This window comes from Thermobia domestica, chromosome 11, assembly GCF_964235325.1.
Source record: "Thermobia domestica chromosome 11, izTheDome1.hap1.1, whole genome shotgun sequence".
NCBI lineage: Eukaryota > Metazoa > Arthropoda > Insecta > Zygentoma > Lepismatidae > Thermobia > Thermobia domestica.
In genome coordinates, this window is record NC_137464.1 from 224,182,354 (window position 1) to 224,201,133 (window position 18,780).

Consider the following 18,780-nt stretch of genomic DNA (forward strand, 5'->3'; position numbering starts at 1 on the left):
GAATGAAAATTGGTCTAAATGGACATGAATTGATATGGTTTCTACCAGGTAACAATAATTCGTTTGTATTAAGTCGATGTCTGCAACAAATATAAAATGGCGGACACCTTCATGCCAGTTGTGTGTGGTTGCATAATAGTCAGATATGGATGCTGGCCAACAGTGACGTTCTGAGTATTAAGTGTAGCGAATTTGTACTCGAATGCTCTAGAAAGACTTCTGGAGTGTCGGTAGAGCACAACAGATGAAGCAGAGTGATTCACATGTGTGGAAACACGTAACGAAAAATGCCGAGAAAGGCACTCATACTCAGTAAACGTTAGTTCAGACCATCGGAAATGAAAGGATTAGCGTCAAGAACATGAAAGCCATTGCCAATTCACTAATAATATTCCCTCAAACCGATGCAATATGATGTGTACGGTTGCATACCAATAAGGATGCAAAAAACTAAGGCCAAGTTGAATTTGTGCAAGGGGATTCACTAAGAAACTAGGTAAACTAAATGAATGTCACTAGTGGGATCTCATAATAGGTATTGAAATGTGGCTAATGTGTGTGTTGATATCAACATGTAGCTAATGGACAAATGTCAACATGTCCCACTACTGCTGGTACACCGTCCCTCGTGCGGAAAATAGGAAAATAACTACTCCTATCTTGAATCTGAGGTCGTAGGCTCCCAGTAGGATTGAAAACTGCGACCACGCGAGCGAAAGCGAGCGCTCTAGCCCTGAGGCTTCGAGGGAGCCTCACTTTCTCTGTATTCATTTCTTTGAGGAGTACACACTTTGTTTGGCAAGCGCTCTTGTACGGCCTCCCGACATGCTTGTGTGTTTCATTTTGTTACTACTACTGCACAGTTATAAACAATCAGAGCTTTAAGACGTTTCTTTCTATTTCTCATGTCGTTTTATTTTCCATGTGTATGGTGTTCCCACACTAGTGTTACATGTACCAATTTGGTTCATTTTCGTCTTTGTCTTGACATGTGCAGTGTGTGTAAGATACGAATTTCTGCAGGTATTTTCCTGTATTTCTAGTACGTCATATGTCCCAGAAGACGTGGGACATGATACAAGTTTGTTATTTTCACGCTAAATCAGAATTTGAACCATGGATTAAGAGATTTCTTTTCATATGTGTTGCATGTGGGGCAATGTCACAAACAAAGAGGGACATTGATACAATCGTGTTCTAGTTACGTTCTACCAAAAAGTGCACCAGATGTAATAGCAGAATGTACAACGTTATTTCCCTAGTTTTCGCACGTGGGACGGTGCCCCAGCAGTGGTGGGACATGTTGACATTTGTCCATTAGCTACATTTTGATATCAACACACACATTAGCCACATTTCAATATTTATTATGCGATCCCATTACTGACATTCCTTGAGTTTACCCAGTTTCTTAGTGAGGCCCATTGCACAATTTCAACTTGGCCTCAGTTGTTGCATCCTTATTGGTATGCAACCGTACACATCATATTGCATCGGTTTGAGGGAATATTATTAGTGAATTGGCAATGGCTTTCATGTTCTTGACGCTAATCCTTTCATTTCCGATGCTTTGAACTAACGTTTACTGAGTATGAGTGCCTTTCTCGGCATTTTTCGTTACGTGTTTCCACACATGTGAATCACCCTGCTTCATCTGTTGTGCTCTATCGACACTCCAGAAGTCTTTCTAGAGCATTCGAGTACAAATTCGCTACACTTAATACTCAGAACGTCACTGTTGGCCAGCATCCATATCTGGCGATTATGCAACAACACACAACGGGCATGAAGGTGTCCGCCATTTTATATTTGTTGCAGACATCGACTTAATACAAACGAATTATTGTTACCTGGTAGAAACCATATCAATTCATGTCCATTTAGACCAATTTTCATTCAGCAGATTACCCGAGACACCCTACGTTCCTTTGGGGAATCCCTTGCGCGTGCATAGTAGGATTGTGAAAAATGCAAAATTCAATACAGCAGGTATGACTTCTTCAGTAAACTTTTTACCCGCCCTCTTTACGTTGGATAGTTTCCGAACTATTGGCGTCCGAAAGTCATTTTCCAACGCTTTCGGCACCTTGTAGATCCGAAACTATGTCCGATAGGCGAAAGTTGAAGAGAACTTTTTTTCTTGTCTCAGTGGCAGGAGTCACCTCCCAAGAGTTATATATATGGCGCTAAATCCATTGTACGAAAGCAGAGGGGGTGATTCCTGAGAGTAAAACAAACAAAAATGTTCTAATAAACATTGGACGGAAACGGCGTCGTTTACGTGTTAAAGGCTGCCGAAAGCGTGGGAAAACGAATTTAGACTTAAATATATTTCACTAACTATTGAGCGTAGACGTGATGCGGCATGATATCGTCAAAGGATCCTAACCTGCTCTATCCAAATTTGCAGTTTTCAAATTTGTGCAGTGGCTGCGCAAGGAATTCCCCAAAGGACGTTAGGGATTCCCGGACATTTCACGACCTAAATTGAGTGGACAAGAGCATGAAAAAGACGTCTCATTGCCTAGAAATAATACCACATGGCAGGTCAGTACTCATACACGCAGATTATAATATGATGGATGAGTTAATTATCGCTGTGCGTGGTTGCACAGCTCCTTAAAAAGTACTAGTAAAAACGTATTACAAGAATTCATTGGAAACGTCACGTCAGTACAATGTGAAAAATACATACAACACAAGCTGATAGGTAACAGGAGATAAAGAAATTCCGATTGCTGATATGCTCATATTAATGATATCGCAACGCTTTTGAAAACGCTTCCAATTTTACTACTGCATGAATGAACAAGAACTACTATTAAAAGAACACTAAAGAATTCGTAATAATAATAATAATAATAATAATAATAATAATAATAATAATAATAATAATAATAATAATAATAATAATAATACACATAACTGTTTGAGCACATTTGTTTTGATCAGTACATCACATAAATTCGACTACCATAGTTCTTTTTTTTTTTCAATCAATGTTCTAAACTGACGGACGTGAAACAAAACATTCGTTCCACTTGCGATATTTGTTGTAACAGAGGCTGATGTTTCTGGTCCCAAATCGCATAACGGGACTGCATACCGAAGAGAGTTGTAGGGAACAAGGTACAGAGAAGAGTCCTTGTTGAAATTAAAAGAGAATGGTTGTCAGAACTGTCACTACAAAAGGTATTCAAAGTTTCGACCCGCCACTTCAATGCAAAGGTTACAGCAGCGGTGAAGGGACCGGCGGATTCGTTGATACATTCCTGGCGTTTCCCTAATGCTCCAAGCAGCGCCAAAACTCGTGAAAGCAAATCCTAGTGTGATTGTACAGGCGTCGTATAGACTATTTGTTTCATATGACCCCAGAAAAAAAAATCTAAGGGGTTATTGTCTGGAGAGCGAGGTGACCAAGACACTGGTCCTTCTCCGCCGATCCATTTGTTCGAAAAGAATGCGTTGAGAAAATTTAGCATCCCTACAGCGAAACGTGCTTTAGCACCGTCGTGCATGAAAAGCATCTTTCGACGAACAGCCACTGGTACAATGTCTAATAGTTTAGGCAGAACCTCTTTAAAAAATATGCGATACTCCCATCTGGTCGAGCCTTGTGGTAGTAGGTACTGTCCGATGAGATAATTATCAATGATTCTTGCCCAGACATTCACAGGCCACCGTTCCTGATGGGCAAGAGCTGACATTCCGTGTGGGTTTGTCTGAGATCACAAATGCTGATTGTGAGTATTGAACACTCCATCACGGGAAAACGTAGCTTCATCTGTGATCTGAAGAGAACACGAGACATGAAGCGAGGTGTGTTAGTATGCTGTTCGCGTAGCCACTGGACAAACTGATTAACGGAGAATCCGAATCTCATGACCTCCCGCCGGGAATCACACCCGGGTCTTCCATGCAAAACTTGCATACGCTAACGTACCGTAGCCATGAAGGGGCTGGAAAAGATACTGGGGAGAATGACAGACGAGTATGTACATTACGAAACACAAATAAACTAAACGACATTAGCATTAGTAACAGATCGTCATTAAAAGCGATGTGATGTCATTAATATGAGCACATCAACAATCGGAATTTCTTTATCTTCTGTTACCTATCGGCTTGTGTTGTACGTATTTTTACATTGTAGCCATGTGACGTTTCCAGTGAATTCTTGTACAACGTTTTAACTAGTACTTTTTGAGGAGGTATGCAACCACGCACAGTGATAATTACCTCATCCGCCATCTTTTAATCTGCGTGTATAAGTACTGACCTGCCACGTAGTGTTATCTTTAGACAATGAGACGTCTTTTACATGCTCTTGTCCACTCAATTTACGTCATAAAATGTCCGGGAATCCCTAGCGTCCTTTGGGGAATCCCTTGCAACGCCACTGCACAAATCTAAAAACTTCAAATTTGGATAGAGCAGGTTAAGATCCTTTGAATATCATGCCGCATCACGTCTACGTTTAGTAGTTAGTGAAATATTTAAGTCTAAAGTTTGCTTTCCCATGCTTTCGGCAGCCTATAATACTTAAGTGATGCGCCTATGTTTATTAGAACTTTTTTGTCTTTTTACTCTCAGGAATCACCCCTCTGCTTTTGTACAACGAATTTAGCGCCATACTATATATATACTTCAAAAATATACTGCGTCATTCCTATTTAACCTAGAATCATGGTTCAAACGCCAGTTTCTTCAGCATAACGAGCCCTTTCTAACGGTATCACTCATATGTCCGTATCATACACCTGAACCGGAAAATTAGGGAAGAAACCGGAAGTTTTTTTTTAAATCTCTCCGAAACACTTTGTCCCTCTGGCCCAGACCTGGGTTGATGTAGGACCTGAACTTTTTTTCGTGAAAATGCGTTGTTATGTACATAATACGTGTGCAAAATTTCAATCCTGTATCTTGAAAACAAAGGGCGGATGAATTTATGCTCTCTCTATATATATACATACATATAAAAATTTACTGCGTCATTACTATTTGCCGTACAGTCACGGTTGAAACGTTATCATCTTTCGTATAACAAGCCCTTTTTAAAGGTACCACTCACATGTCCGTATCATATACCTGAATCGGAAAAATCGTGAAAAACCGGATTACGCTTGGGTCCATGGGTCCAGCCCCGGTTTTTACATAGGGATCTCAGAAAAATTTGAGAAATACCTGAAGGTACACACAATCCATGTGCAAAGTTCCAATCTGATATCGTGCAAACTAAAGACGTGAAAAATTCTTAAAATATGTCTTCAGAAAAAGTATTAAAAAAGACACGCACTTCCGCCCCAACTTGGCGCCACCAATTTGACCATCCGGCTCCAAAATGTATCTGGAGTGTTCTTTTGTCCATCCTTGACTTGACTAATAAAAAACACGCGGGTTAAATATCTGTTATAGAATCTAAATATGTGGCAAAAGACGAGATACTACATATTACTGGATCAGATGTGGTTTGTGAACACTGTCGACAACAAGGATGTTATGAAATAAAGGATCTGCCCATATGTATCTTTATCCTATTAAATCAATGAAACAAAAAAAAAACGAGCATCGGCACATCTGATTGGCTACCTTCGTTTCCCCCATGTTTGTTGGCTCAAAATATTGCGATTTTATTGGGCAGAATGGGCGCAGTAGAGGTGGTGAAACTGTGACGTACGGCTTCAAGATTTTGTTGTAAGGGCAGATTCTCTTGATCTTGATAGTCCGTCATCAGACTCTACTGGGTCTTTCTAGTTGGTAAGTACCTTGAAATTGGAAGTTACTCTCTCCAAATAATTCTGATTACCGATTGTACACTCGGATAACTTAATAGTACACTTCTTATGTTTAGAATGTCTGTTAATTACTGTGAGATATGAACGACAATCACCTAGATGATAGCAGGATTTTATCCACATCATTGGTAAAGCAAATTTCGTGAATCTTTCTCTTTTTTCTTTAGTACACGCAAGCAAACTAACGCAACTAAACATACAAATAATCCTAGGTGCCCAAATTATGTCTTGCTCTCTCAAACGACATCTGAAATACATAATGTAAGTTCGTTTTAGCGATGGTGTACTGGATCTTCACCGTCTTTTAACTACTTAACCGCAAACTGACCACACACATAGCAAAAGCTATTTGGTGAGTTAATAGACGAAATACGTCTTCCTGTCGCCATATCATTGATCAGGATCCCGCTTCAATGCAGAAAATTTGGAAAACTTTTTCATTACACTAAAAAAAAAAAAAGAATGGAAAAGAAACAAAGGAACGGAGGCAGAGGCGATGACAAAATTGAGGCAGTGCTTACAAATGCATTACTTGAGCAGACGGTTCTACCAAATTTTCACACATTTATTACATTTCCCGGTCTCTTTTTCCAAAACATGCACTAAATGAGGAGCTACAGTCGGCGAGAACTATCTTGCCAGTGACGTCAACGCTCTCAGTTCCAAGGCTACCAACTTACGCTATTCACAAATAGTGCTTAGATGGTACACGAACGCTTCGTACGCCACGTCGTAACTACAGTTTAAAATAATGCTGGTAGCGAACTAGAGAGAATTTAGATAACAATGTATTTGAATAATACTAGCATATATATGTGCATTGTTACGACAAAGAAAGAAAAATAAGATGAAACCCTATATTTATGTCGCCAAACTACAATATCTTTCCTTTCAAAAAGCAGTTTTCTATTTCCAATAGTTGTTTTTTTTAACCTAAATCCCAACTTGTGTAGTATTTGTTGTAATGCCCACTCAGAACCTTTGAAGTCAATGCTTTTCTTAAGTTCGCACAATAATTTATTTCAGGTGGCGACAATGCCTTCAACATAGAGATTGTGAATTGTTCTATGAACTACTGCTTCATCGAAAGAATCTAAATTTGTTTGTCTTTTCTGTGTATTTGGCCTTGCTTTACAGGGTGTTACGACGGGTTGTCAAGACTTTACTCCTTCTCTTTCACAATTCGCCACACGGATCTCTCACTGACACATGTTGCTCGGGAGGTTTCATGAACATTGTCAGATTTCTTATTGTTTGCTGCAAGAAAAGTTCTAAACATTAAAAACAATGTCTCCTGCATCAGAATGCAACGGCTTGCCTTTCTTTAAGGTACTATCACCCATTCTTATACACAAAATTTCGAGAACGAGAATAAAACAAAGGATTGACAACTTTCACCAGTCAGCACAGACTGTACAGCCCTACACAAAGAAAACACGCGCTTTTCAGTTCATTTCATTTCGCTTTTGTTTTTTAATTTGTTTGTGTGTTTTTCCTGGAAGTGCTGTTCTTATGTCCTATTGGTAAATGTTATACGTTTCGAAGCTACATTCACTAACCCCCCCCCCCCCGCTCTGTTTCCGCGACCAGGAAACACGTTCACATATCAACCTCTAACTCAAAGACCGTGATAAGTAAAGACATGAGGGTTTCTTTAAAATAAACTTTGGACTTCCCTTCCCATTTCGTCCACTGCATATTCGTGTCTATCTTCAATAGAACGAAAGTTTGTAGCATGTTGAAATCTGAGTGTTGTTAGAACAGAATAAACATAAATGGCTATCATTTAAAATTATTTTCCACATACTTATAATATAAAATTCAAATATAAAATAACCATGTTCTTCATGAAAGTTATATAAATATAAAAGCAAAAAATGTAGCATTTATGTCTCCTCGAACTCCAGTTATCGTTATACAAAGATGAGAAGTATATTTATCAAAAACGAATCTCCCATTTCGGTTCATTTCCTTTTGCTTTCCTGTTGTAGAGAACGGAGCGTGCTTTTAAGTTGGTATTTGTGTTCGCGCATTTTCTCTTTCCTGGGATTGGACGTTGAATTGAACGAAGCGACTGCTTTAACCAGTGGGATGGCATTTGAGCAAGAGCGAAGTCTACGTCACTGCCAGGATAATTCTCGGGCACTGTAGTGCAGAAACTATGAACCAACTTGTGCTAGGTGGCCAGTAGAAAGCACGAATGTTATCTAACCGAGTCAGGGCAAGAGCGCAGCAGGGGGCCCGAGCTGAGATAAGGGTGAGTCCGTAGGAACAGGCGCGTCAGCGACGGGGGTCATACGCATAAACGAGGATAGTGGAAAAGTACATACAATATGCACAATATTTTTTACATTCAAAAACAGTTAAATAATCGTAATAATTTTTACCTTCAAAATAACTTCACTGTTTCCCCAGGTACAAATGGTCCGCTGCAAGGAGAAATTCGTCTGTTTTGAATTTTTACTTCTTTTCCACAATTCGCACGATTGATTTTACGTTTCAACATATCATGACAGTGCACAAACTTTATAATATGATGGTCTTTATCACACCATTCTTTGTAATAAAAGTTATGTTTGCATTCCATCCATTGCAAACCTCCATTGCTAACACGAACAGATCATTCCCGTCGTTTATTTTCACCTTCTTCGCATTCTTGTATTCCTCCGCCTTCCGCTTAAGTAAATAGTTACAGTTAGAATACGTTCACTACCATTCAGAGTATATTTCAGTATGATATCCACTGATAAAAATTACATATATTCACTTTTTTTTAACGTAAAGTGTTTCGCATCGTATTTTACCTATAAATTTTGTTTTCGGTAGAACCACCTGCTCGAGTGAACAACACTTCCTCGTTACATGTTAAGAAAAGAATTGGAAAGAAACAAAGGAACGAAGGCAAAGGCGATGACAAAATTGAGGGAGTGCTTTTTCATTGTTGTCAACAATGAATCTTCAATTAATTACGTTTCATTGTCTTACATTGTATTATTTGATAACAATTTAATGAAGGAAATGGAGTGAAGAGTAAGGTTGTAAGTATGTATTATACGTGCTAACAAAAATACGTTGATAACAAAAAGCTGTGACGTGCCACATAAGTTTTAACGTTGATTTCGTGAATATCTTCAAGTAGTTCGTTATAAAAACCATAATCAGTTTGTTAGAAAAACTTCGTTGGCTAATGTAATTAACACTAAATTTTTTAAGAAAAATGTTTTAAAACCATAGATCTATCCTGAAACTGAAACTAAAATAATAAAATAGTTTTCCTTTTATTTTATTTTTAAAACAAAATTGTACTAATATTCTGTACACTTGTTTCTCCTTTCTCATACATTATTTTAAAATTTTATCTGTAAAACCTTATTTCGAATGCCTCAAGTTATTTTTATAAATTTTAGTGTACGTACATGATTTTATTCTCTGCAATACTTGATAACATCCTACACAGAGTTATCACGTGATGGGAAACTTTATTCAACAAAAATACAATAGTTATTTTCATAAATGATAGCATTTTAAAAACAATGCCTCGTATCGCATGAAAGCAGGAAATCTCACGAGATGGAAGATGTCAACATTTTACAATCTTCTCTAACACATTTGTTTACTTAAGCTTAACGGTTTCTTATATTGCTTACTTTTCAATAATAAAATTCGTTAATCTATTTACCGTATAAAAGAAAGATAGTCCTTTATAACAAAGCCTCATTTTTTCTCTAGTACTTTAGTACCTGCAACATCTTGCGTAAAAGGGACGTAATACTAAACTAGCATCAGTGTATCTTACAAACAATATTAAGTTACTTATACGGTTTGTTTCATTAATTTTTATATATGAAGTCATTAATGGTGATTATGGTTCTTCCCTTTGCTAAATTTATTGGGAGGTAACTGTGGGCAAACGATAGCGGAAATACTTGCTTATTGCTAAGTTTATTGAGTGGTGACGATGGCAAAAGTATTTTTTTTATAACTAACTTTATTAAGCAGAGACAGTTGCCAAAGTATTTTGTTGCTAAGCTAATTGAGCAAGTGACGATAGCGAAAGTACATGCTTGTTGCTAATCTTAATGAGCGAGTGACGATAGCGGAAGTACATGCTTGTTGCTAATCTTAATGAGCGAGTGACGATGGCGGAAGTACATGCTTGTTGCTAATCTTAATGAGCGAGTGACGATGGCGGAAGTACATGCTTGTTGCTAATCTTAATGAGCGAGTGACGATGGCGGAAGTACATGATTGTTGCTAATCTTAATGAGCGAGTGACCATGGCGGAAGTACATGCTTATTGCTAATCTTATTGAGCGAATGACGATGGCGGAAGTACATGATTGTTGCTAATCTTAATGAGCGAGTGACGATGGCGGAAGTGCATGCTTTTTGCTAATCTTAATGAGCGAGTGACGATGACGGAAATACTTCTTTGTAGCTAACTTTATTAATTAGGGCTAGTGGCGAAGTACTTCCTTGTCGGTAAATATATTGACCAGGTGACGGTGGCGAAAGTTCTTCCTCGTTACGAAATTTATTGAGCAAGTAACGATAGCGAAAGTACTTGTTTGTTCCTAAGTTTATAGAGCGGGTAACGATGACAAATGTACTTCTTTGTAGCTAACTTTATTGAGGAAATGACGATGGCGAAAGGACTTCCATGAGGCTGAGTTTATTGATCAAATGACGGTGGCTAAAGTTCTTTCTTTTTGCTAAGTTTATTGAGCGGGTGCGTTGGCAAAAGTACTTCCTTGTTGTTGAGTTTGTTGAACATTAAAAATCAGAAACCTTTCACTGTGTGGTTAGTTGTTCACAGATATTTAAGTTTGTTTATAAGATTGAGGGCAAAACCGTTATAGATGAGCCTGGAATACGTCCCGTAAAAACGGGACAGTCCCAATTTTGGGCCCGAGTGTCCCGCGTCCCCGTAAATGTAGTTGGACAAGGCAAATGTCCCGTATTTTAATCCCGTCTCATTTCCGCTATCAATATCAGCTTATTCGAAACGTGAAAAATCAAAACTTCTGGCATTGACTAGGAGTCCTGTAATTAGGAAGTGAACAATAAGATGTAACGTGTAACCGCTTCGAGCAAGTTATCACACCACTCTCTCCGATTAGATAGCGAGTGAAATTTGCAATTCTACTTTTCCTATTGGACCTGGTGGAAACTAGGACACTCTCCAACACCAAAAAACTAGCAGGATTTTTGTAGCTGGATTGTAAATATCTACAATCCGTGCAAATAATTGTAAGGAACGAAAAGAGAAAAGCAGCTGCAGCTTAGGGAACTTTCGAATATTATACTGTTGTTCATAACCAGAGCTACAGTTCATTGGATTACGTTGGAAAATTTGGGGAGGGGGAAGATCGAAGGTGTCCCGTGAAAAAAATATGGCAGGCTTAGTTATAGAAGTCACGCAGTACCAATTCGAGAGCAAGGCCCCAGCAGAATTACAAGAAAACCTCGTATCATGTGCCAATATTGTACTTCACTAGCAGAAGTTACTACCGATATAAGGTCAACAAATGAGTGGAAATGGCGTGTTTCAAGCGGTCTTTATGGCTAATATTAAGTGCTGAGTTTAAATTCTTAAGCAATAACAATTTCTTCAGTGAAGCTATTCAATATAATATTTTGCTCCTTAACACAGTGTTCGGGTTATGTTATTTTAAACATTAAAGCTACTTGTTTTCTGTGATAAAATTGTTGGAAACCCCATCAAATATTTTGCCCTCGACCCTTGATAATCATAGTCAACTACAAGGGAAATGCGAGAATAATATTTTACTGTGTTAGATTTCTGAATAGAATTGGTTGAAAGTTCATTAAGAATTTTAGGAATGATCAAAGAAATGGATCAAAAGATTGGGATCTTGGTCAAGAATTTTAGGAATGATGCAAAGAATGCATCAAAAGATTGCGATTTTGACCAATAATTAGTTTTTGGATCAGAGGCAACAAAATGTAGTAGTGTTTAGCGTATATATACGAAGTAGACAACATTTAGAAACATTCAGTGTCATAGCCAAGAGTAGAGGCCAGTGGCGTATTTAAGGGAGACTGTCGGGCTCAAGCCCCCAAAATAAATTTGTTAGTTTTTCGCATATTTCATTCCATCTAAGAACTGCCTTCATTTTTTCTTTCTTTCGTCCATCCTACTTTTGTTTCTTTTTCTTAGTTGTTATTTTCTTTCGTTTCTCTTATCATACTTTCGACAGTTGTTACTTGTGATTCAAGTCGACCTCGTCAGTGACACCAAAACTAAGAGGAGCTGATAAGCGAAACTGGTGTTCCATACCAACTTGCACGGATATCAACGTAAACAAAGATATATTTACGTCGTTTAGTTATAAAGAAAGGTAAATGTTTGAATTAAAGAAAATCAAGATGGGGGAATTAGTAGCCCGGGAAGTCAGGTAGGCCAAGATGATGCCTCCTTTTTCTTCTATGAATGGAATAAAAGATTAGATTTACTGCTAAATTTTTGTGTGTATCATATCACAGAAAATTCACCAGTCTCCAATTCTTGCCATTGAAACTTCAATTTATGCATAAATTAAAATATTGTTTAATTGTCAAACTCAGGTGGCCAATTGCCTTCCCTGTTTCCCAATGTTGAGCATAGCCTCCCGAAACAAAATCTTAAATACACCACTGGTTGAGGCAGACACACAATCTAGTAGCAAGGGAAGGTAAAATTAATATTGTGAAAATACTATCCATGAGATGACAACTGTTGCACACAAAAGTTTATATTTGTCTAAACTTGGATGCAACAAGTAGAATTTTCCAGGTATAAATTAGAATTTGGTGGTACAAAAGTAATTGTTGTAAATGAAAACACACAAAGTTGAAAACAATTACCTATTTTAAGCTATTGAAAAGATTTTAATTATTTTATTCCCCTACTTTTTCTTTTATTATTTCTGCGCTTACGTTATACAACTTTAGCAGTTTTCTAAGACTAAAATTATGTTTCGTGGATCTTAATAAGACTGCTTGTTCCGGTAATCAAAAAGAGAAAAGGGTACACATTAAGACGGGCTAGAGATTAAACCTGGATTTTCTGTTACGTGGAAAATGTTAACGCGAAAATTATAATCCTGAGTCTTTGCATTGTTTGTCAGGCCTCTTCTGCATACTTTCTCGCACTACAGCATTCCCACAGATGTCGCGGCAAAAAAAATAGAATGCTTATTTAAAGTTTACTCTATTAAAGAACATTGTTAAAGTAATTTTGCCTAAAGCTATAACAAAGTATACATTATTTTAACTAGCTGTAATATGTTCTTCTTGTTTTACACCTCACTTCTTGTCTACAATAAAAATAATTTAGCTCTCCCATAAATTTGATCGGTCAAATATAATGACACTTATTCAAAATAAGTTATGCGATGAATCACCATTATATACATAAAAGGTTCTTAAAGGTCGTTACTCAGTTTTTAGTTTTGGCCTATGTTTTGCATAATGGATCCAGCTCTTTTCTCTAAAAAAAATGTTACAATTTTGGTAATTTCTGTTCACATTTGGTAAGTTTAAGTTAGGTTAGACTAGTTTAGGTTACGTTAGGTTAGTTTATGTTATATTAGTGTAAGAGTCCCGCATAATTTTCCAAATCAATGATAGAATTTCGCTTATTTCTACTAATATTACGTTAGTTTAGGTTAGTTCACGTTAGCTTACGTTAGTTTATGTTAGATTTGGTTACGTTATGTTACGTCTAAGTACTTGCATCACTCATTTCTCCTGTAAATTTTGTGTTTTTTACGTGCTTCTGGACCCCTTGTACTAAACATACCCCTTAGTTTTACACAGGCAAGGCTACGAAAACCACCATAAAACATTCTACACATTGCATTTTAAGTATTACCTTTTATTGTGGCACATCACAAGTAAAATAACTTCACTTCTTAAATTGGGCATGTAGTATACATAGATGGATCCGGAATTATATCTTATTTATTCTTCGTTGCTATGACAACGAATTTCTATTATAACAAAACAGCAACGTATATCAACTGCAAAGAAATTACATCTACATATCTTTTTTTTTCACATACCTCTTCTTCCTTTTCTTGAATAACTTGTGCGTAATTAAAAAGAATATTCTGCCCACAAATACAAATGAAGGGTAAGGGGAAAAAACAAGGAATGTCCACGTATGAGCTTTTCGGGTGCTTTGTCCCATCTGTTGGTGACTCTTGGTTCTATTTGACTGTATATACCATGCATACGTAGATGTAAAAACGTCCATGTAAAAAGGGGCAAAAGATGTAACTAACCCTATTCTTTTTACGTGGTTTTCAATATTAAAACGCCGTTTTCTCGAAAATGCAGTTTTGTGACATTCCTTCTTTTTTTTCCCTTACCCTTCAAGGTTGAAATACAAGTATTCTTACACAAACAACTATAAGTACCGGTAGTTTTTAGCCAACTCCGAACAAGTACTGACAACAAAATTGTTTCTTCGTACGCATTTTGATACAGAAAGCTCTTTTTGTTTCAACATATCTGTTTCTAAGGTTAAGAACAGTAATAAATAACGTAAGTTAAGATGTGAAAATGTAGGAGATAGGCACTTGAAATTTTTTAGGTATGTTCTCCGTGAACGCTAGTGGATAGTAAATTAGATGCTATTTTGTGAAGTACGTCCCCTAAGGAGAGAATGGATTGAGTAATCTTTTGCTATTCACCAGACCTCTGCAACATTCAGCGCGAGAACTTTAAATTTTGTACACATGTTTCTCCTTGAACTTAGGCTACGAATAAGACTGTATTTTGCTAAATGCGACGCCTGAAGAAAACGCTTGGACAATCTTTTGTCATTCACCAGACTTCGGAGACTTTAAGTGTAAGAATTTCAAATTTTATACTTATGTTCTCTTTAAACGTTTGGCTACGGTTAGGATTTCTTTTACGAAATCTGACCTATAAAGAGATGACTGAACAATTTTTTTTCTATTAACCAAACTTTATGTAAATTTTTAACATATAGCGAAGTTAAACATTTTCTCGCCTTTCATCAAATCTCTGAAACTATTAGGTGCAGGAAATGTTGTAATTTTATACAAATATTATGTATCCATGAGCTCTAAGCTGTTGATAACTCAGTGATTTACGAAATGATACCATTAAGGGCGAAGGAGGTTGAACATTTTCACGTCTTCACATACTCAAAACCGTTTGGCGAGGAAGCTTGAAATTTTATACAACAGTTGTCCATATACTCAAGACTGTGAATAGTTAATGACAAAGTTCTACGAAATGCAACCAGAAGGGAGAAAAGGTAGCTGAACTTATTTTCCCTCGGTTTTTTATCAGATAGTCGAAGCCATTGGGCGTAGTAAATTGAAATATCGTAGAATTGTTCTCTTTAGACCTTATGTAGACCATAAGCAAGAGATAAATTGTAAAATTCAGCACTTTTCAGAATGAAAGGGGCTAAATGATTCGTCATCCTTCACTAGATTTCGGAAACCGTACTGTCTAAAAAATTGACATTTTGTACAAATATTCTTTGTAATAACTCTCGGTGAGGTTTCTTAACTTGTCTCATATCATAACCCTCTTCCATCATATGGGACGTGTATAATTGATTCCGGCTTGTATAAGCAGTTGAATTATATTTCTGATTATCACTTGTGAAGGCTAGTGAAACCATGCTAGGCTCAAGTTTCACAGAAAAGTTCATTTTGAATTGTATTTTAATATGCAGCTTATGCTATATTCTCCTATTTATTTCAAAACACTGTTTCTACCAGTTTCATTCCGATTGCTTTTAAAGATTGTTTATTTAATAATTTCCTCTGTATTTGAGAATAAGAATTTAAATAAAAATATTTCTATCAAGAAAAAATTCAAAATCATAATTAATATCAAAATAATGTCGATTCAGTGTCTTAAGAAAACTTATCATCTGCACTAGTTATGCTTTAAACAAGAAGTGGTTCAAATTTACTAGTGTTTCAGGTTTCAATATTGATCGTTATAGAGCAGAAAAAAGGTTAGAAATATCCAAAAACGATCTTTTCGAATCGATTCAGCATCCCAAGAATAGATTTCATCTCCTTCATTAACACTCCATTAAAATCGGAAGTGGTAGAAATCAATCGTGTTCAGTTTCAAAGTTAATAGCCATAGTGCAAAAATTTTAATCGATAGCGACAAGAGGTTTTCTGGAATCGATTTAACGTCCACATAAACTATACAGTGCCCATCCGTATTAGTCTAACAGGAAGTGGTAAAAAATTAATAGTATTTACGGTTCTAACGTCGATTGCCATACAACAAAGTCTGTAACATAGCGACATGCATTAAAAAAAAAATCGGTTCAGCATGTCATGAAAATGTAGCATCTGTACACATAATTCTGTATCACATGCATATACTTATGTTACCTTTGTCAGCTATATGTTATATACGTCCATTTGTATGTGTGTGAGATCCTGACCGCCTACAATGTTTCATACAGAAAGTACGTATAGATGGAACACTTATACGGAAAGTATTATAAAACATGCGTTTTCAGTTATACGTCTGTTGTACGTTAAGTCCAAAAACTACAGTAATTACGCATGTAACCTATCTTTTTAAGTACGCCACCTACATTTTTTTCTCAGTGTACTTACGACTTAAATACTAATCTCCATAGACCAAAACCAATACGAAATATCGAGAAAGTAGATTTTGGAATCCATTTAATATCCTGAGAAAAGATATGATTGCTATCCATATTAGTCTATTAAAACCGAAAGTGGTAAAATTACTAGTGCTTCTGGTTTCAATGTTGATCACCATACAACAAAAATGGTAATAGATATCGACAAGTTTTTTCCCTTAAAATCGATTCAGCGTCTACAGAAAAGTACCATCTTCATGTATAACACTAAACTAAAACTGAAAGTGATAGAGATTTGGTACGGTAATAACTCTAATTTCAGCATTGGTTTGCATAGAGCAGAAACGATATATCAATAATTATTTTTAAAAAATCGATTCAGCGTTCCAGAATAGGTTGCATCTTCTTTATGAAACCATTCTTGAAACCGGAAGTATGGAAATTAGCAATTTCTGATTTCAACGTTTAGCTCTTTCGTGGCTGGGCCGCGGTGGCTCAGTGGTAGAGCGTTCACCTCTGGTGCTTGGAGTCCCGGGTTCGATCCCAGCCCCCGCCAAGTGAACTTTGTGGTGGACAAACACCGTGTGCGTGGGTTTTCTCGGGTTTTTCCCGTTTCCTCCCAGTTTCTTCATTCCAGCATTTCATTCATTACTCATCATCATCGTCTCCTTTAGCCTCACCGGCATAACCGTGGGACGTACAACTGAAATATTTCATTTCATTTCATTTTTTCTTTCGTGGCTAAGCAGTTAACGTACGCGCCTTTGGCGTGGGAAATCCGGATTCGATTTCCGGAGGGTGCTCATGTGGTTCGGATTCCACGTGAATCATTAGGTCTCGTCTCATATAGCCTCGCTGCTGAAAGAGACGTTAACCTCAAAATCACATCACCTCACCGATTTCAACGTTGATAGTCATAGAACAAACACTATATGCAATTCAAGTGTTTTTCTGTTGAATTGATCCAGCCTTAGAAAAGATTTTTTACTTTGTCCAGTATCGCTCTACTAAGACTGGAAGTAGTATAAAAATACTGATACTTCCGGTTTAAATTTATCAAAATCTTTAAGAGATACCAATGTAATTTTCCCTGGCTCAATTTATTCGTTCAAACCTAACAAATTATTGAAAGTTTGTTTAAAGCTTAGTAATTATAAGTATTCTTTACGACTACCAGATGTCTTATAAATTGGAATATTTTTTTTTCTTATATCTCTTACTAGTTCTCTTTCTAAGTGAAATTGGGGCATAAAAATATGTCACTTAATTTTCCCTGTAAAACTGAAATAACCACAATTTATAGAAAAAGATTGAAATAATAATAATAGCTACCTTTTCTTTGGTATCGTGGAAACATAACGGAATATGAGGACATTATAAAACGTCGCGAGATTTTTTTATTTATTTGTACACCTTGTCTCAAAAAAGTTGAGCGCATTCTTTATTGCTGTTTCGAGGCAAAAATTTTCTAAGTCCAACTTCGGGTATCTTCGGGAAAAAGTAAACCAGGTTCGAACCTCGAAGCCAACCTTTGCAATCCTCGAAGCCAATGAATGTATTTTTCTTCTTTTAAATATAATAAGACTTGTTACCAATTATATATAAAAAAGCAACATTCATTGAAATACTTAATGATACAATATTTCGAAACTGTATTAATGCCAGCACATGATTGTTTGTCATTTTGCTCTCCATACTTAATGGAATATTTAGATACGTAAATGAATCTTTCCATATGGTAAAAGAATGGTGAAAGAATGGTGAAAGTTAAGACATAGAACATTATTCTCTCCTGAGTACTAAAATAAAAGTTAAAGTAGAACAAAATCAGCGTTTGCAGTGGATATGAATGTGATTATTATCGTAAATACCGCTATATATCTCTAGAAGTATTATTCGTGGAGCGCTTGTGTTAGCTCAGTGGTACGCCGTTGGATTTCAAATCGTAAGGTCGAGGGTTCAATTCCCATCTGAGTCAATCTTTTTTTTTATGAAATTCTATTTTCCGCAATGCATGAAAAATTATATAAAATAATTACATTAAAATACGTCAGTTGTATATATATAACATACAATCATTGCAGAACAAAGTGATTATTATGTTTAAAATATAACAGGTGTTCACAGTACGTTGGTATTCTATGATATATGTGAATGTTAAATAGAAATTAAGAAAATAATATAATCGCAATGAATAAATTATGTAGTGTATTTATTTGGAGCTATTTGTCATCGGAAGTTACTTCTGAATTTTCTCATTACAGCAAGTGATTTACGCTTTCTGAAAGGTAAAGAGACTATTCGGGTATAAACAGAAATTATTATACAAACTCCAATCTTCGTTACAGACACAAAACTCCC

General features: G+C 36.5%; 1 protein-coding gene across 1 annotated transcript in view; it reads left to right on the top strand.

Annotated features, from left to right (window-relative positions):
- The window catches only part of stg1 (stargazin-like protein), a 706,566-nt gene that overhangs the window by 34,417 nt on the left and 653,369 nt on the right, over positions 1–18,780 (top strand). The gene's annotated exons all lie outside the window — the stretch shown is intronic.